Here is a 19,212-nt window from a genome sequence, read left to right on the forward strand (position 1 = left end):
GCGACACTGACGAGGCCGTAGACCTAGCCACTCATAACAAATGCTACCACTTGCTCCCGACACCACGGTAGTTAATCTATATCAAGTACACATTCATTGTTCTCCTAGGTTTAAAATATGCTTACCCTGGCGGTGGATAGGCTGGTTCATTCTCGTGAACCGAACAAATTCTTATGCTATTGTCTAACGCGTAAGAATCTCTTATAACGCGTAGCTTGCCCATAACTTTTTACTGTAGCGAGAATCTAAGCATCTAAACGCTAGACCCTCGCAGAAGGGCAAAGTCATGCACTTACACTGAACCTCAACAAGATCACACTAACTATTGTTTCAACTAATCTACCATTGTTATTAAGCAAGTAATTTTTGTTCTCTTTAAAAAACAAAATGTGCTGTATAATCTGCCATGTCTTACAATGTTAAAATGTTGTGAAATAAGCATGCAGCTGCTGTCGTGGCCCTGTATGCCAAATGTTCTTTCATGCACAATGAAAATTAAGAATTAAAAAAAAAAAGACAAAATTATAGACAAACCCTACACACAAAAGCACACCTGTATTTAAAAGCCAACACTGCATACTAACCCTTGCATTTAAATGCAAACACTACACACAAGAACATCACTGCATTTCAATGGCAACAATACATGCAAATACATCCCTTCATTTACACACATACTCAGTCTATACAAGAACGTGCTTACTTTTAAATGCACAAACACTGCTCACAAATACAACCTTGCAAGGATGGGCCAATGCAGTGGCGTACTAAAGGGGGGACGGGGGACGGCGTGGGCGGTCCGCCCCGGGTGCCACTCACTAGGGGGGTGCCCAGGGCGCAGTTCCACAGGGGCGGCCACCCCTGTTTCTTATGTAAAGGGACCGGGTATCCACGCAAGTTTTCCCATCCAGCAGCAGCAGGATTCCCTGTTCTCGCGATTCGCAAGAACGCTCTCACGGATTGCGAGAACAGAGGACCCTGCTGCTGCTGGATGGGAAACGAGTATGGAGAGTACTGGGCCCCTCTTCACTGCCACCGGACCACCAGGACCAGGTAAGTGTCAGGGAGGGGCAAACCATACACACTGCTCACCTTCCCAGCACTTATTCCACACAACACACACCACACACACACTGCATACACTGTACACACACTGCATACATTGTGCACACACACTGCATACACTGTACACACAAGCTGCATACACTATACACAATGCACACACACTGCATACATTATACACACAAGCTGCTTCACTATACACACACCCCATATACTATACACACACTGCATATACTATATACACTATACACACTCCATACACTATATACACTATACACACAAGCTGCATACACTATACACACACTGCATATATTATACACTCAAGCTGCATTCACTATACACACACTGCATACACTATACACAGACTGCATCCACTATACAAACGCACAGACTGCATCCACTACGCAAACACACTGCATTCACTATGCATATACACACTTATACATGTGTATCTGTATGCCTGTGTATCTGTATGTGTATCTGTTTGTGTGTCTGTGTTTGTTTCGGTGTGTCTGTGTATCTGTATGTGGGCCTGTGTGTCTCTCTCTGTGTGCCTGTATGTGTGTTTGTATGTGTATGTGTGTTAGTATTTGTCTGTATCTGTGTATGACTGTGTTTCTATGTAACTGCATGTGTGTACCTATGTGTCTGTGTATCTGTATGTGTGCCAGTGTGTGTAAATGTGCATACATCTCAGCATTTCATCTACACTACACACAAATACAACCTTGCATCCAAATGTCAACACTACATAAAAACACACCACCATATTCAAAAAGCACACTACAGAAAAATGCACGCCTGCATTCAAATGACAATACGTGCAAACACACCCGTACATTCACTCACACCTACTCCATACAAAAACATGCTTACATAAAAAATATACAAACACTGCTCAGTGCTAAATATATTTTAAAAAATTGTGGTTGGTTTTTACATTTTAAAGTTGTGGAGGGGGGGGGGGTGCTAAATAAAGGATCTGCCCAGGGTGCCAAATGCTCCAGGTACGCCACTGGCCAATGGTAGACCAGAGCTGGCATAGCATGGGTGTTGAGCGACAGACAGGGATCCTTTTGGCCACCCTTGTGCTAGAGTGGGGCCCAAAACATTTCTTGCCCCACCTTTGCTAAATTAGTTCCATCATTGCATTTACCCCAGCCTCCTACTTTCCTAGTTCCCTAGATTCCTATCTGTAGAATGTTCAGGCGCTCTCTGATATGCAGCTGTATTCCTGCTGAAATGGGAGGTAACAGTCCAGCACTGTCTCTTTCTTTGCATGTAATATATGGCTGATGGGTTGTTTGTGTGATTATGTATCAGTATGTCTGACAAACAGCATATCTCTCGCTCTCTGGGTCACACCCAGCATGTCTGAAAGCATGCAAGGGTATCTATGCATGTCTTATATTTCATATGGGTTTATCAATAAACGAATACATTTGCTCAGAGATCACAAAATATATAATGTCATGTATATTCTGATTACTGTATTGCTCTGTGGGAAAACTTTAATGGTATCAGTGCAATTATAAAGATGTGGAGGTTTTTCCCATACTGGAGAAAAAGGAATCCGAATGAATTTATTTATTTATTTTACCTCTCTATTATTCATCACATACTGAGTATATATGCACGTGTACTGGTATCATAGCGTGGGCATATGGTGTTCAGCTCACTGCAGGGGAGGCTGTTGCTATGCACACGTAGCGAACTGCCCCTAGCAACAATATTTTTTGCTGCTGCTGAATGGTTGTGTGTGGGAATGTCATTAAAGACCAATAAACACACGAAAATTGTACTCTGCCTGAGCCAGCTTTAAATCAACAATACAGGCAGGCAACAATGATCCTCTACATACTGTAAATTCGTTGATGAGCAGGGTTCTTATCAACCTATTGTTTCTGTAACATTTTGTAAGTGTCTCATATATTGTTAAATTTCCCCCTTTTCTAATATTGTATAAACACTGTGGAATAAGTTGGAGCTATATAAACGCCAATAATAATTATATTTTTCTGGAGGTGCAGTGTAGCATAAATTGTAGATAAATGAGTCTCACCGACTCAGTGTCGTTAGACTTGACACATTAAAAACTAGGTTACTATATATTGCCAAATACTTATCAATAACCTCTCAATGTAACAGTGAATGTATTCTGCAGAGTATAGATTTGAATATGGTGTGTCAGATGTGCTGTTGTTCTCTTCTGGCACATAACTGGATCTGTATGTTTGTGTACTGATGGCACAGGGTGTTAATGTGTTCATGTGGTGCAGGTTTTATCAAGTGAATCACACAGGGTTTTTAATTAAGCTGTGACCAATAAATATCAAATTTTCCGCCAAAATAGTAAAACTGAAGAAAATTATTTAGGTTGAGCATTTTTCCAGTACAGCTATTTTGACTTAATATCTTTTATTTTTATTTATTTGTTTATTTTTATTTTTTCCACAAAAAGTGCAGTTTTATATAGAAATTGGCACATTTAGAAGTTAACCTTACACTATACTGGCTGTCACGTTTGCAACTGGTCCTGCTACACTCTGATAGTTTAGGTTGCAATTGCTTACAAAAACTATTTTCTTGCAAAGATTTCTCATTTAGCTACATTGGGAAGGCTGTGATTGGACAGCCACAGAAAGACTGAGCTGTGGAAGAAGGGGGTGACTTCCAAAAGCTGCAGACAAGAAACACAGCTTCTGCGGGTAGATTTTACATATAGAAAAGGCACAACAATAGTGAAAGAAAGGAAAACCTTCACTGAAGTTGAGTTGGTTGAAGGGTATTAGGGCATAACCCAAAAGTTATAATACAAAGAGAAGAGACTGAAATGGGTTAACTCAACAGTGCTCCCAGATATCAGTCCCTATACCCTGATAAAAGGCTGCTCCACTAGTGTAGGGCAACAGATTGGCAATAATAGAGCATAAAGAGAACGTGTACAAAATAATAAATCTTTATTGATCCCTCTTAAGGAAAAATATAAACAAATTATGGTGAAAAAGTGTAAATACAGTGATATTAAAAATGAGGACCGTCTGCTATTCTGATAAATATGCAATGATCACACAATATCGACTAACTCCTTCATTAGTAGTTAGGATACTGGTATAAGCTGTTGCTAGTAACTCATTTGCAACAGTGTATCAGTAGCCGATATTACTAATGTGTGAATCTAGGGAAGCAAAATGTAACCACTGAAATGAATGACTCCGAAACTGTATCCCACACTCAGCAATATAACAGTGACTCCACAAGTGTGTGATGATCAGTACGGGTATTAGTGTCCTTACGGGGTATAACAGATTTGCTTCCGAGGTGTAGCGGGGCTAAAGACTGCCAGGATTATGCAGAGGGTATACAAGAGTATTTGGGGAAAGTGGACGGCAGTACTGCTCGAACCATTAACATGGTTGAGATGCTAGCTGATAAATGTGTCCTAAAACCCCAATTATAATACTCAATATATTCCCCAGTGCTACAAATAAGTAAAAATAGTTATGGTATGAGTACGGCCGGACCTGGATAGAGGTAAAAGTGAATCCTCTATATAAATCAATCTAAGCCCATCGGGTACCCGTAAGGTCCAGATCACTGGAGACTTACGCGAGGATGCTGTTTACCTATAGTGTACTGAATGGGTCTATCTTGAATTTAGGAAAGAGTTTATTCTAGTGAATAGCCTGATATATCGCTGAACTTTAGGCATCTGACGATAAGGTATACATGTCTTAGTGAGCACCCATAATAGCTTGGTTACTGTTCCTAAATACACTTATTAGAATAACCTGGCTAATATTCCTAAAGATTAGGATAGACGATACAGTTAAGGCTGAAAACCTTAGTCCTAATAGGTAGAGAATTCCCCCATCCCAATTGCATAAGATACAGAAAGCAGTCATCCTAAGTAGAAGACATAGTGATGTTGGTTAGGACCAACGCGCATTTCGGCGCCAGTATGCGCCTTTGTCAAGAGCTAACTGGAGTGTAGATTGGCGCAACTTTTTAAACCCTATAGTCTCTGCCCATCAGATCCATGAGGTCATCGTCATTCTCAGACGGCGTCAGTTGGTGGGCGGGAATAGGGAAATGAGTGGCATAAACATACTTTCGGCATGGGAAGATGAATTAACCCCCTCTCTGCCGAATAATACCTTGATGCTAGTGACCCTAAAGTAGGGAACAACGGATAGTATTTACAGTCCATTTTAACAGTTTAAGCTGATCAGGCAGCCAAAGTGTCTGTGTAAGTGAGAACATGAGCATAGAAGGAGAGTAGGTTGTTGAGGTGTTAGTAGAATGGAAGGAACAAGGGTTAATATTAGTCATAATCTGCAGACAAGACTACTAGGTGGATAAAGATAATATTGGTTATATGTGAATCAAAATGCTATCCCTAGTCCTTATTTTATCTTGATAGTCAAATAGAGATGAATAAATGTCCCATGGGCTGTTAGGTTTATACTGGGTAGTTAGTGTATTGTGTTCAAACATCTCTTTGCTGGTGCAAAAAATAATAAGTAAATAGATTGTCATGCTCAGTAATGGACATATTAGCTAAAGGTCTTGCTGACTAGTCAATTTTCTAGCCCCTTCCTCAACACTACTCAAAAATCTAAGAAACCTCCTAAAAGCCGCAAACGTTACAAGAAATTACACAGATTTAAATAAATGGTGCAATGGAAAAACCTTCATTCAACCCCTTTGGTTGTAAAAGTTTCAGTCTATAAATCCAAAAACGTTTGCGTTGCCTTAAAAACCTGTCGTAGTCACCTATTCTTTTGTCTCGTTTCACTAGTTCTAGCCCACAGAATCGCAGGCCGTGTGATTTTCCTGAGCGATGTTCCTTCAGGTGGCGAGCGATTGGCGTTTCAATAGTGAGTTTAGGTGACCTGACATGTTTTTTAATCCTTTCTTTAAAAGGACGGAACATTTTCCCCACATATTTACAGTCACATTCGCAGGTGAGTAAGTACACTAAGCCTGCAGTATTAGTGTGAAGTGATGTTGAAAATTTGTTTTTCACTGTCAGAGACTTTCTTGGAATCACGTTTTATGTACTTGCAGGTGGCACAGCGCCTGCATTGAAATGTACCGATGATAGGCATGTTGAGCCAGGTCTTAGTGTGAGAGCATAGTGATTGGAAATGACTGGGAACTAGGAGGTCTCTTAGATTTTTGCCTCTACGTGCCGTCATTTCCACTCTTTGTCCCAAAATCTTTTTAAGATGAATATCACTCATTAGGAAAGGCAAGAACCTCTGAATACCAGATTTCACTCTATCCAATCCAGCGTCATACGTTGCAATCATACGAGGAGGAGGATTGGTGGATGTCACAGGTTTACTGTTCAGTAGAGTCTCTCAATCTGACTCTAAAGCTCTCCTGTATGCTTTCTTTAAGCACCGATTGGGATAACCCTTCCTTGAACTGCTGTCGCAGAATATCCGCTTGAATTTTAAATTCCTGAGTAGTACTGCAGTTCCTACGGGCCCTTAAATATTGGCCTATAGGGATGCCTTGTTTCAAGGGCTTTGGATGGAAACTATCCCAGTATAGGAGGCTTTTGGATGCCGTAGGTTTCTTAAAGAGAGTGGTCTGGTTAGTTGGTTGTCGATTGAGACAGTCAAGTCTAGGAAATTGAGAGTTTTCCCACCGAACTCAGAGGTGAACTTGAGATTAAAGTCATTTTCATTAAGAAGAGCCACAAAAAGTCATTTTCATTAAGAAGAGCCTATGTATCTTGCCCATAGATGTATCATGGGGGCAAAGGATGAGAATTTGGCTGATCTAATGACTGTTTCCTCCCACCATCCCAGGTGCAGGTCCACATATGATGGGGCACAAGCTGCCCCCATCGCTGTTCCCCGCACCTGGTGATAGAACCTGTAATTGAAGAGAAAATAGTTATGTGTTAGAGCGAATCTAAGTAAACATCGGAAAAAGGAACCGACCGATTGCCAGACCCGACCTGAAACCGGCATCAGGGTGACAAAACGCACACATTGATGCCTTTTTCCAACCGCAGAGATCGGGAAAGGTAAAACGGAGGCTCAAGGCCTATACCTCGCCGACGGCCGACGGGCTCGAGTATTTCCTGGTTGGAGTGTACAGCCGAGGTGAGCCCCCACCCTCTAGCGACCCTCTGCCGACCTACAACAATACCCCAACGAACATGGGGGAGACGAACACAAAAGTTACTAACCGGCCACCCGGCGGAGCAGACAGACATTGGGGCTCTACTGCAGAGGCAGGCACAATCTAAGATGGCCGCGGAGGCCCCACAAACTCCGACAATGACCCGGACGGCGACTCAAACACCTGCTCAAACAGAGAATGAATGTGAGTACACCCTGACACCAACACAGGCACCACCTGACAACACATTGGCCACTAAACAAGACCTACATAATTGGGTGCAAGACATTAAGGAGACACTGGCCGCGGATGTGGGCCTGCTTATAGGGGAAGTGCAGAAAGTAACTGAGAGAGTAAGGGTGACAGAGGAGAGCATCATGACCTTCCACACAGATATCACAGAAGTAAAGGAAGCAATACAACAATTGCAGTCCACCCAACAGGGTCTCTCCCTACAACTGGCAACACACGAAGACCGAGCTTGTCGTAACCACGTCAAAATACACGGGGTACCCTCTGACATAACACCTGAAGAACTACCTCATTATGTGAGACGGCTCCTGGCCACCATCTTGCCGCCAACGACAGCACGGAAGATGCTCCTCGACGGGCTGTACAGACTCCCACCCTCAGCCACAATGCCTAATACAACTGCCAGGGATATTATCCTACGCTTTGCCACCTCACAGGACAAAGCCAACATCATGTCGGCAGTACGGGACAAAACCCCCTTGGCCTTTGAAAGTGCACAGCTGCTTTTCTTCCAGGATCTAACTAGAGCCACGCTTCAGTGGCGCCGGACACTATCCCACTTTACGAGCCTATTGCGCTCCGCGAAGTTGCCATACCGCTGGGGGACACCTCGATCCCTGCTAATCACCCAAAACGGGACCACACACAGGGTCTCCACGACCACAGAAATACCTGCAGTGCTCACCAAATTGGGATTACAAGACAGAAACTACGCAACAGAGGCCACTGCACAGCGATGGGACCCAGACAACACGGTGCTATTCATCCCGAGAAGCACGGGACCGACAAATCGGGACACTTGAACACTGTAACGGATCGCCTGGTACCCCGACTGGGTACCTCCGTTGAAGGATGCTCCTAGCGCTTCCTGAGGACTCCAAGCACTCTGGCAGACACCACAATCACCGTATCAGAGAAGCATATAAATCCTCTCAAGCTGAATGCTGTAGACAGTTGAATCGGAACCAAACGAATAGGTTTGCACTCCTAGCAGTCAAACTGGAACAGCATACAATAAATCCTCCCCCAATAATGAGACGACACTTCACTTTGAGGGTTAAACAGGAACTCTGGACTGGCACATCCAGCCTGGCTTTTATTACAAGAGTACACATACAGGCCACACCCAGGGGGAGGCATAAAATAACCAATGACATAGATGTTACCTCCCACACATCCCCTCCCCTTAGTGTGACACATAATCCCATTATTCATACAGTTTAAAATATACTTTTTACACAATATTTATAACTTCAAAACCATACATCACATTCACACAAAATTACATATCCACAATCAATCCATTCAGGGGAACAACATATTAAACAATGGCATGAATCAGACCAGGGGTTCAAAAGTTAGTAATAGTATCTTTTAAAACCCCTGTCAGCATGACTTTCCAGCTCAGACCGGTTACCTCCCACAATGCCTCACAATCCCTCCCCTCTGGCCTGGAGATAATTGGGGAAGGAATCTAATTATCTCCAAGTACTGAGGCAAAACTCCATTACCCACATGGCAGACAAAAGACAGTAAAAGACATAAAATTACATACTGATACATTTAACACATAAAACACACATTTCTACATATCCCCAGTTTAACTGAACACATAAATACCTACATAATATTTAAGACAGTATTACTGTGATATGTTACAAAGTCTTAAAGGGACATTTGTTATGGGCAAATGCAAATATTACAAGTTTTAGAATGAAATGTTGTATTTCTTAAACTGTGTACTTTGTCTTTAAGAGATATTGCAAACTGACAAGGTGTTAGAAATGGAACATATTGTTTTTCATAGATGTTTCTTTAAGCAATAACCTCAGTGCATAATATGTTTGCGCCATTTTGTCCCAGACGAATTACAATAACAATAACGCATAAACAAGTTTCAAGGCTATACTACGACTCTTTCAGTACACAATATACTGTGGTAACCCCAAGTTAATGGAACTTCCCCAAATCCGGGAATCTCCCACGACTGTGCACTTACGTCTTAGTATAAACAACAGATAAGCTATTCAGACTTTAAGATGCCATCTTGAACTAAGTCAGGAAAATTTCCATGACGTATACACCCTTTAGTTATGGCCTTGTATCTTTGCCAAATTAAGGGAGGTCCTAAATTGATTTAAAGTAGACAAGTTACTTTTTCATATATGAACTATGGTGACTCTAAAATGACGACACTTAAGGTATAAATAGGTGTACTTTTAAAATGTTAAGAAACGGAGGAGAGACTTGGAGACAGACGCTGCTCCATCTTAAAATGACTGAGAGGCTGACATGATGACATGTTCAGAAGGGTATGTTAACCTATTAATGATATTTGCAAGCATTTAATTTCATCTTATAAACTCTGCTATAATGGATGTTATATGTCTATATTTATATTTTTATATAATAAATATCTAAAAGACAAAACTATTGCTTCCAAGACAATCCTTATTTTATATTGTATTCTCAATTATTTACATATGTTAAATAGAGGATCTCTTACTAACTATATAACATTATGGCTAAGATATCTGTATGGTTAGCCCTGCTAAGTTCTATGCTTTAAGACATTATAGAGGTAAATAAGGGAACCGCCCACGGTTACACATTATTCCCAAACGTCCCAATATGTCCACGGATGATTCTAAAAGGGCCAGCAGCAGCAATATAAACTAAAACATGCCCCAAAAGTAGTTCTTAAAGGGTCAGTACATTATGGTAGCAGTCCATAAGCCCCAATTCAGTCCCTTAAAGGGCAATATCTCCCAGGGACCATAATCACTGGGCAGGAGGCTATCAACCAGGCTTCTCCAGTTCTCAGTGGCGAGGTTGGTTCCGCCACAAACACCATGAACTGAAATAATTCCCACACATCATACACAGTCCCCGGAGCCACAGCGGACTTATAACTTTTATTTTTTATTTTTTATTGTTGATTACTGGAATGCTATTACCCAGCTTGACACATATCTATGTGCTACCTACACCTGACAGCACACATGGAAACACTAACACACAGACGACCGAACACGCTGAGAGCCTCACGCAACGGTCGGGGAGACGGGAACTCCAAGAGCTCCCCCTCCACCCTCCACCGCCACCCCTTAGGTCAGGGGTACAACACTTCCCTTCGGGACACTCCAGACACACGGGTGCATAGCCCGATAAAACCTGAACACAAGTCAATCTACAGCCTGACCGAGACGCCCTGACATAGGACCCGCTCACACGAAGCATGCTAAGCAATATTGCCACATACGACCTTGACAGAGAGTTGGGCCACATAACACCACAAAATGCCACAAACCCGGAGACACATACGCCTGACCACGACAAACACAAAATTATCTAGTCTACCCGAAATAGTGGACACCCTGACACGACACCACTTGAACGCCTGCACTACCACACCTGTAACCACGACGACTTAAACTATTACTACCAGTCGCCACTCCTGTTATCACACTAGTTACCACCTACTACCTTACACTACACTTGATATGTGCGAAAGCACAACACAAAAATGTCCTTGTTCTAGATTAATCTAGTGACACTGTTATTGTTTTTCTTGCCTTACTGTTTATATATTGCCGTCTTGTGAAAAAGCATGTTATCTTCCACGAATAACAAAAAAAATGTGCAGTATATATGGTCCATATACGTCAAAACATTGTCAATATACCTTGTGTCAAGAGACAAAAATGAAACACGTATTAATCACTGCACACCCAAAATAAAGAATTTAAAAAAAAAAAAAATAATAATAAAAAAAAAAAGATAGGCCTTCTTTGAGGACATTGGTTTCATGGAGGGTTAAAGTACGGTCTGAAAGGTTAATTATTTGGGTCTCATTACTCAGTATCGTCTTCTCCTTTTGTATCTTCCTCCCCTGCCTCTGTTGCGGGTTTGGTATGTTTGTCGAGGAGGATCGTCCATCTGATCCAACTCTAAAAAATTCACCCCTTTTTTAAGGATTCCCCTGGTGTTAGTTTAATTGGATGTAGTGGGAGTAGGTGGACGGGCCTATTGTCTATTCTCATTATCTGAGGAGTCGTAATCTGAGGTCATTGTATTGTCTGAGTTGGTTCTAGTTCTTCAGGAAAAAGAGCCATACACATGACCTGTTTCATAGTCCTTCAGATCACGAATGAATTTGATACACACACACTCACAGATACACACACACACTCACATATATACACTGATACTCACAGACACACTCACACACACTGACAGACACACACACTCACTGACAGACACAGAGTGATTGACAGACACACACACTCATACACACACACACTGACAGACATACACAGAGTAACTGACAGACACACACACACTTACAGACACACACACACATTAACTGACAGACACACACACACTCATACACATTTCCCCCAACACTCACAAATTACTATTATTACTTTTTTATTTTAATTTAACTCCACCCAGCCTCCGTGGGAGAACTGGATATGATTCTTTACCTGGGGTCCAGTGGGGCTGCTTGTGCTGCTGTGCAGGCAGGCAGGGGGCAAACTGGCATACTGGGCGGCGAGGGAGCTCTGATCTTCCAGCTCAGCTCCCTGAGAATATTCTCCACAACTGAATTGAAATCCTTTGGTATAAACTGGAATATCAGTAGTGAGCCAATCCTTCTAGTCTGAAATCGATGCTGTTGTGGCTCAAGAGGCACACAATCCAAAAACTTGCTCAAAGCCTTATAAAAAAGAGGCAGCTGTTATAGTTACAAATTGGGACAACTACATATAAATACCTAAGATTTCGGAATGGGATGTTCAACAAGCTCATGTAGAGGGCAGATGGTCAGGAATCCACAAAGGTTTGGTTATATAGTGTAAGCAGTATTTTTTTGTGTCAACAACTATACTACAGCAACCAAAATTATTTTAGATCAATTAAAGGGACACTATAGTCACCAAAACAACTTGAGCTTAAAGGGACACTGTAGTCACTATAACAATTTAATCTCTTTGAACTGGTTATAGTGCCTTAAGTCCCCTGGCACTGTCCCTCCATTCAGTGGTTAACCAAAATAAGGGTCCATGGCCAGTGGCGTACGTACTGCGGTTGCAGGGGTCGCAGTTGCGACCGGGCCCGGCACTCCAGGGGGCCCGGCCGCCCTGTGGCCCCCCGCAACCGGGTAGCAGCTGCCACGCTTTGTGGCCTCGGCCCGTGCATCAAACCGCCGGGGCCGCATGTTAAGGGGTCCATCGGGTGGCCCATGCTGTCAGGGCCACCCGATGGACATGGATTGTAAGGGGGCCCGGTCTGCGCTGGGCGCTTTAAGAGCGTGACCGGGCCCCCTGTGATTACATCATCACTGCTGGGAGGAAGTGACTGCATGTCACTCCTCCCAGCATACACCGAGCCCGCGCGGGAGGAAACAGGAAGGAGGAGGGAGTCAGAGTGGGAACTCTAACTCCCATCAGGCTGAGCCACCACTGGACCCCAGGGAAAGTCACACAAGGTATGAAACATTTTGTGTTTTTGTGTGTGTGTATCTGTATGTATGTCTGTGTCTCTGTATGTGTGAATGTATGTCTGTGTCTCTGTGTGTGTATCTGTATGTATGTGTGTGTCTGTGTCTCTGTGTGTATGCATGTCTGTGTCTGTGTCTCTGTATGTGTGTGTGTCTGTGTATCTGTATGTATGTCTGTGTCTCTGTATGTGTGTATGTATGTCTGTGTCTCTGTATGTGTGTATGTATGTCTGTGTCTCTGTATGTGTGTGTCTGTGTCTCTGTGTGTATCTGTATGTATGTCTGTGTATGTATGTTTGTGTCTGTGTCTCTGTATGTGTGTGTATGTATGTGTGTCTGTGTCTCTGTATGTGTGTATGCATGTATGTATGTGTGTGTCTGTGTCTCTGTGTGTATCTGTATGTATGTCTGTGTATGTATGTTTGTGTCTGTGTCTCTGTATGTGTGTGTGTATGTATGTGTGTGTCTGTATGTGTGTCTGTGTCTCTGTATGTGTCTGTGTGTGTCTCTGTATGTATGTGTCTGCATGTATGTATGTATCTGTGAGTGTGTATGTATGTATGTGTCCTGTTGGGGGTGTGTGTATGTGTTTGTGTCTGTATGTATGTGTTGGGGGGGCAACAGTCAGGGGGAGAGGGTCAGGGTAGGGTGGGGGGGCCCACGGATCAGTTTCGCACCGGGGCCCCATGGAGTGTGTGTACGCCACTGTCCATGGCAACCCACAGTCTAGCCCATTTTGGAGGTGTGGCTAAGGCAGAGATTACACACTTCCTTGTTGTAATATCCATTTATACCGTTAGTGGGAGCTTTGATAGGCTAAAAGCAGTCAGCTGACACTTTCAGCCAATTGCAGCTGCCCGTTGCTGCTCAGGCTATTACTTCCTCATTAACCAAAGCAGTACAGAGGTGATAGGCTGCCGGGTACTGTCATTTAGCATTAATACATTGAAAACATTAAAAACTGTTTAATGCTGAATTGAATGGCAAAATCAGGGAACTCCAGGCACTACAACCAGTTTACTGAGATGAAGCAGACACAGTGCCTACAGTGTAATTTTAATGGAATTATTTTAGAACCATCCGCTTTCATACATTACAGTATATCTGCTAGAGTTTTACATGAGTTTAACAACCACTATAAATTCCAAAATGGTGCGTGTAGTACATTGCTTTGCTCAAACACTCATAAATGTTTGGCACTCAGATGATTGTATTGTTTGGGAGTTTACAGAATGCAACAGAGAGTTGAACTAGAAACAAGACTAAAGATTGATCCTTCCCTCATTATCGGTCTCCTGCAGTCTGCTGAATCATGCCTGAAATAATAGATATCATAGTCAGTTGCTGTGGCACAACAAACTACAGAATCCACAAATCACAGCACATTAGATGACAATTTAAAACCGGTAAATAAAAAAGATTATTTGATTTACCATCCAGCTGTTTTGCAGTGTCTTTTTCTAATGTGTTTGTATGAAACTGAATATTTAAGCCTGGCCTGTAAAATGTTTAGTCTGAGCCAAGGGACTGAAGGAAGGCTGCTTTAAAAGGAATGGCAGAACTGCTTTCCTCAGCAATCCTAGATATCTCAGTCTACATTTATCATTAACCCCTTTTCTAATCTGATAAATCTATTAAAGGAGCATCAATGTATAGTTCCAGACAGGGCAGGCCCAAGACAATGTGCTGCCTGGGTCCAAGGATGAAATGCTCCCAAAAGCGAAACATCAGGGAATAAACCTAGGACAACAGAAATGCCCCTGAAATCTATACTTTCCTGACGGATTTAAAATAGTTGGGAGGCTTGGGTTCAGATGATGTTCAGCGGCTAAGAACCGCTGCTCCCCTAGCGCAAGAATATTTACACCCTCAGCAATACACCCGACTGGCATGTTGATAACGTGCAGATTGGCTTATTGTGACAAAATCCTAGTAAGAATGTTTATTTTTACTATTTATATTCGCCGGTCCATGATGTGGGTGTGTCAGTTCAGTTATCTAAAACTCTAATTAAGGATCAGGTAAATGGAGTATAATTTTTGTCGCATATTTTGGAGGGGTCAGAAGTAATGTGGATCACCAAGTATTTGAAGTAGTGAAGTATAGGTGGTATGATGACTTAATGCAAATACAGCCTGGACATGTATTCGCAATACAGTGGATTTATTTTCCCAGACAAATGCCCAAATGTGTCTATAACCGAGTTCAAATGATGCATGGAAGTGAATGGAGTGGTTAGGTTAAGTAACTTTGAGAGAGCCTGTAATCTTTGGCGAAATGCATTGGTGATTATTCCTTTCATGGTTTTAATCTTTATTTTCAATAAATCTAGTTATTTTTAAACATATTTGGACCTTCCTGATTTTATTGAGAACATCCTGACATCATATTCTTTGGTGGGGAACATACCACCTAAGCCAAGAATTGAGCAAAAACTAATTTTTGCTCTCCACTAGTGAGTATATCTCCTTTTATCACCTATATATTTTTTTTCTACAGAGAGCACTATATATATTTTAATTTTTTTATATATGGTGAATATCTTGGTGACCCTTTGCTGATACACTCCTGTGCACTGACAAGCTTAAATCCTGAATACCTTGAGCTAGGGAGCTCATGCAACATCAGCTATCAAAACAACTACCAACCGTAAAGACTCCAGATTAAGATATTCCACAGATCCGCAGGTGGGGATTATAGCGCCCGAGCGCATATATTTGGAGCTAATTACAAGCTCCTAAAAAGTGTAAGTGTTTTTCCTTTTATCTCACCAACTATCTAAAAATACTGCACCATATATTGTTTTTGTCCTTTCTTTTAAATATTGAATTTTCCTAATTGAATTTGGAGGGCAGTTTTAAGGTGCTGTTCCCCTCTCTCCCTTTTCCACACCATCCAGTACCAGAAATAAGAGACTCTCTTGTTGGGTTGTTCAAGCTGTCTACAATTAAGCATGAGAGACCTTACCTTATATACTATTTGAAGTAGCAAATCATCTGCATATGTTAATACTGTAAAAGCATTGACCGAAACAGTGGTTTTGTATGGTATGTCATAGCAGTTCTGTCAAATAATAGAGGTGACAGGGGGGATCCTTGTCATGTGACATTTCATATAGTGAATGGCATGGGTTTATATCATGCAATTGATGTTTGGGCATGTAGATTGATAAAGCGGGCTTGAACAGCTGTAATGTAAGCACAGGAAAATCCAAAGTGGAATAGAATCTCAAAAAGCTATCACCATCCAATTCTGTCGAACACCTTCTCTGCATCCAAAGAAAGGACCAGAGAAGGCTTTCCAGAGTCAGCCAAGCACCACAGCAAGTCGATATTTCTCCTGGTGTTTTCATAAAGTTGTCTTCCCGGGATAGATCCCACTTGATAATGGTGATCTAATGAGGCAAGCCATGGGTTAAACCTCTCGCTAAAATTTGGGACCATATTTTTAGTGAGAGGTGGGCCTATAATTAGCCGCATGGTGATTGTCCCATCCCAGGTTAGGGATCAATACTATGTTGGCTATGGACATGTCTGAGTTGGGAACCCCATTATTCATAAAATAGTTAAAAAGGAGTTCAAGGAGTGAGATTATGTCTTCACTAAACACTTCATCATAGCTCCTATCAAATCCATCAGGGCCAAAAGCCTTGCTGCCATTTAAAGCTGATATGGCCTGATGGCACTTGCTTAATAGGGGAGTCTGTAATATCAATGTCCCCAGAAGTAAAGTGAGGAAGTGTTAACAACTGTAAGAACTCTCTAATCTTTGTAACGTGACCGTAGTTTTATACAGAGTGGTGGAGGCTATCATTATAAAGAGATAAGAAATAGTTAGTGTATACTTTTTTGTTATCATCTAGTGAGGTCACTACTCCGCCATTCCTATTCCTTGTGGTCCTAATAGGCTTATTGCCCTGTTGGGGCCAGATTGCACTTGCCAGCATGGTATCCATCATTTGGACCATAGTATGGAACTGACTACATCGTTTAGCATGCTTCTCCATTCAATTGTCTAAGCCTGAAGTTCTTTCAGTGTTGCGGGAGTTGGATTTTGTTTATGTTGCTGTTCTGACTTACATAGAGCTTTCTATAATTCGTATATACGTTTAGTTTTTTCTCGTTTCTTTGAGCTGCTAATTTTATAAAATGACCCCATATGGTGAACCATCATATACCAGGAGTGAAATTATCTATAAAGTAGTTTCTAATAGTTCTCCATGAGGGGGGGGGGGGTTATTGCAATGAGGAGTTAAACTTCCATGTCCAGGCAGTTGCCGCTGTGAGCTTCCCTAAATAAATGGCTATACCCACATGGTCTGACCACATTATATTGTTAAACTCTGTAGTGTCTACCCATGGCTTATATTATATATGTCCAGTGAGGTTATCAAACTAGGAGAAATCGGAGGCAGTAAGTAAAAGTATTATCTCTAATCTGCCTCTAGAAGGAAGTTAGTTGCTTCCTTTAAGTTGATATACAGTGCCTTGCAAAAGTATTCACCCTTCTTGGCATTTTTCGTGTTTTGTTGCCTCACAACTTAACATGGATTGTTTGAGGATTTGCATCATTTAATTTACAGAACGTGCCCACAACTTTGAAGATGTATTTTTGTTTATTATTGTGAAGCAAACAACAAATAGGACAAAATAACAGAAAAAGTCAATGTGCATAACTATTAACCCCCCTAAAGTCAATACTTTGCAGAGCCACCTTTTCCGGCAATCACAGCTCCAAGTCGCTTTGGATAAGTCTCTATGAGCTTTCCACATCTTACCACTGGGATTATTGCCCATTCCTCCTTGCAAAACTGCTCCAGCTCCTTCAAATTGGATGGTTTGTGCTTGTGCACAGCAATCTTTAAGTCTGACCACAGATTTTCTATTGGATTTAGGTCTGGGCTTTGACTAGGCCATTCCAACACATTTACATGTTACCCCTTAAACCACTCAAGTGTTGCTTTAGCAGTGTGTTTGGGGTCATTGTCCTGCTGGAAGGTGAACCTCCGTCCTAGCCTCAAATCACGCACAGAGTGGTACAGGTTTTGCTCAAGAATATCCCTGTATTTAGCACCATCCATCTTTCCCTCAACTCTGACCAGTTTTCCAGTCCCAGCTGCTGAAAAACATCCCCACAGCATGATGCTGCCACCACCATGTTTCACCGTGGGGATGGTGTTCTTTGGGTGTTGTGATGTGTTGGGTTTGCGCTAGACATAGCATTTTCTTTGATGGCCGAAAAGTTAAATTTTAGTCTCATCAGACCAGAGCACCTTCCTCCATACATTTTGTGAGTCTCCCACATGCCTTTTCGCAAACTCAAAACATGCCATTTAGTTTTTTGCTGAAAGTAATGGCTTTCTTCTGGCCACTCTGCCATAACGCCCAACTCTATGGAGCGTACAGCTTATTGTTGACCTATGTACAGATTCTCCAGTCTCTGCTGTGGAACTCTGCAGCTCCTCCAGGATTACCTTAGGTCTCTGTGCTGCCTCTCTGATTAATGCCCTCCTTGCCCGGTCCGTGAGTTTTGGTGGGTGGCCGTCTCTTGTCAGGTTTGCTGTTGTGCTATGTTCTTTCTATTTGGTTATGATAGATTTGATGGTGGTCCTGGGGATCATCAAAGATCTGGATATTTTTTTATAACCTAACCCTGACTTGTACTTCTCAACAACATTGTCCCTTACTTGTCTGGAGAGTTCCTTGGTCTTCATGGCAGTGTATGGTTAGTGGTGCCTCTTGCTTAGGTATTGCAACCTCTGAGGCTTTTCAAAAAAGGTGTGTATACGTAATGACAGATCATGTGACACTTGGATTGCACACAGGTGGACATCATTTCACTAATTATGTGACTTCTGAAGGTAATTGGTTGCACCAGAGCTTTTTAAGGGCTTCATAACAAAGTGGGTGAATACATACGCACATGCCAATTTTCTGTTTTCTATTTCTAAAAAATAGTTTTATGTATATATTTTTCTCATTTCACTTCACCAACTTAGACTATTGTGTTCTGATCCATCACATAAAATTCAGATTAATAAAACATTGAACTTAAGGCTGTAATGTAACAAAATAGGTAAAAAGTCAAGGGGGTCAATACTTTTGCAAGGCACTGTAACATATATTACTTCAATATTAGATGGGTTATTGCTAAAATGTATGTAGGAATTATGAGAGAAATATATGTGCTTGCTTCTAGTTGGGTATGTATTTGCTTTTTTTAACTTATGATGGGTATTTACATTTTGTGTTTCA

Source organism: Pelobates fuscus, chromosome 12 (genome assembly GCF_036172605.1).
Source record: "Pelobates fuscus isolate aPelFus1 chromosome 12, aPelFus1.pri, whole genome shotgun sequence".
NCBI classification, from domain to species: Eukaryota; Metazoa; Chordata; class Amphibia; order Anura; family Pelobatidae; genus Pelobates; species Pelobates fuscus.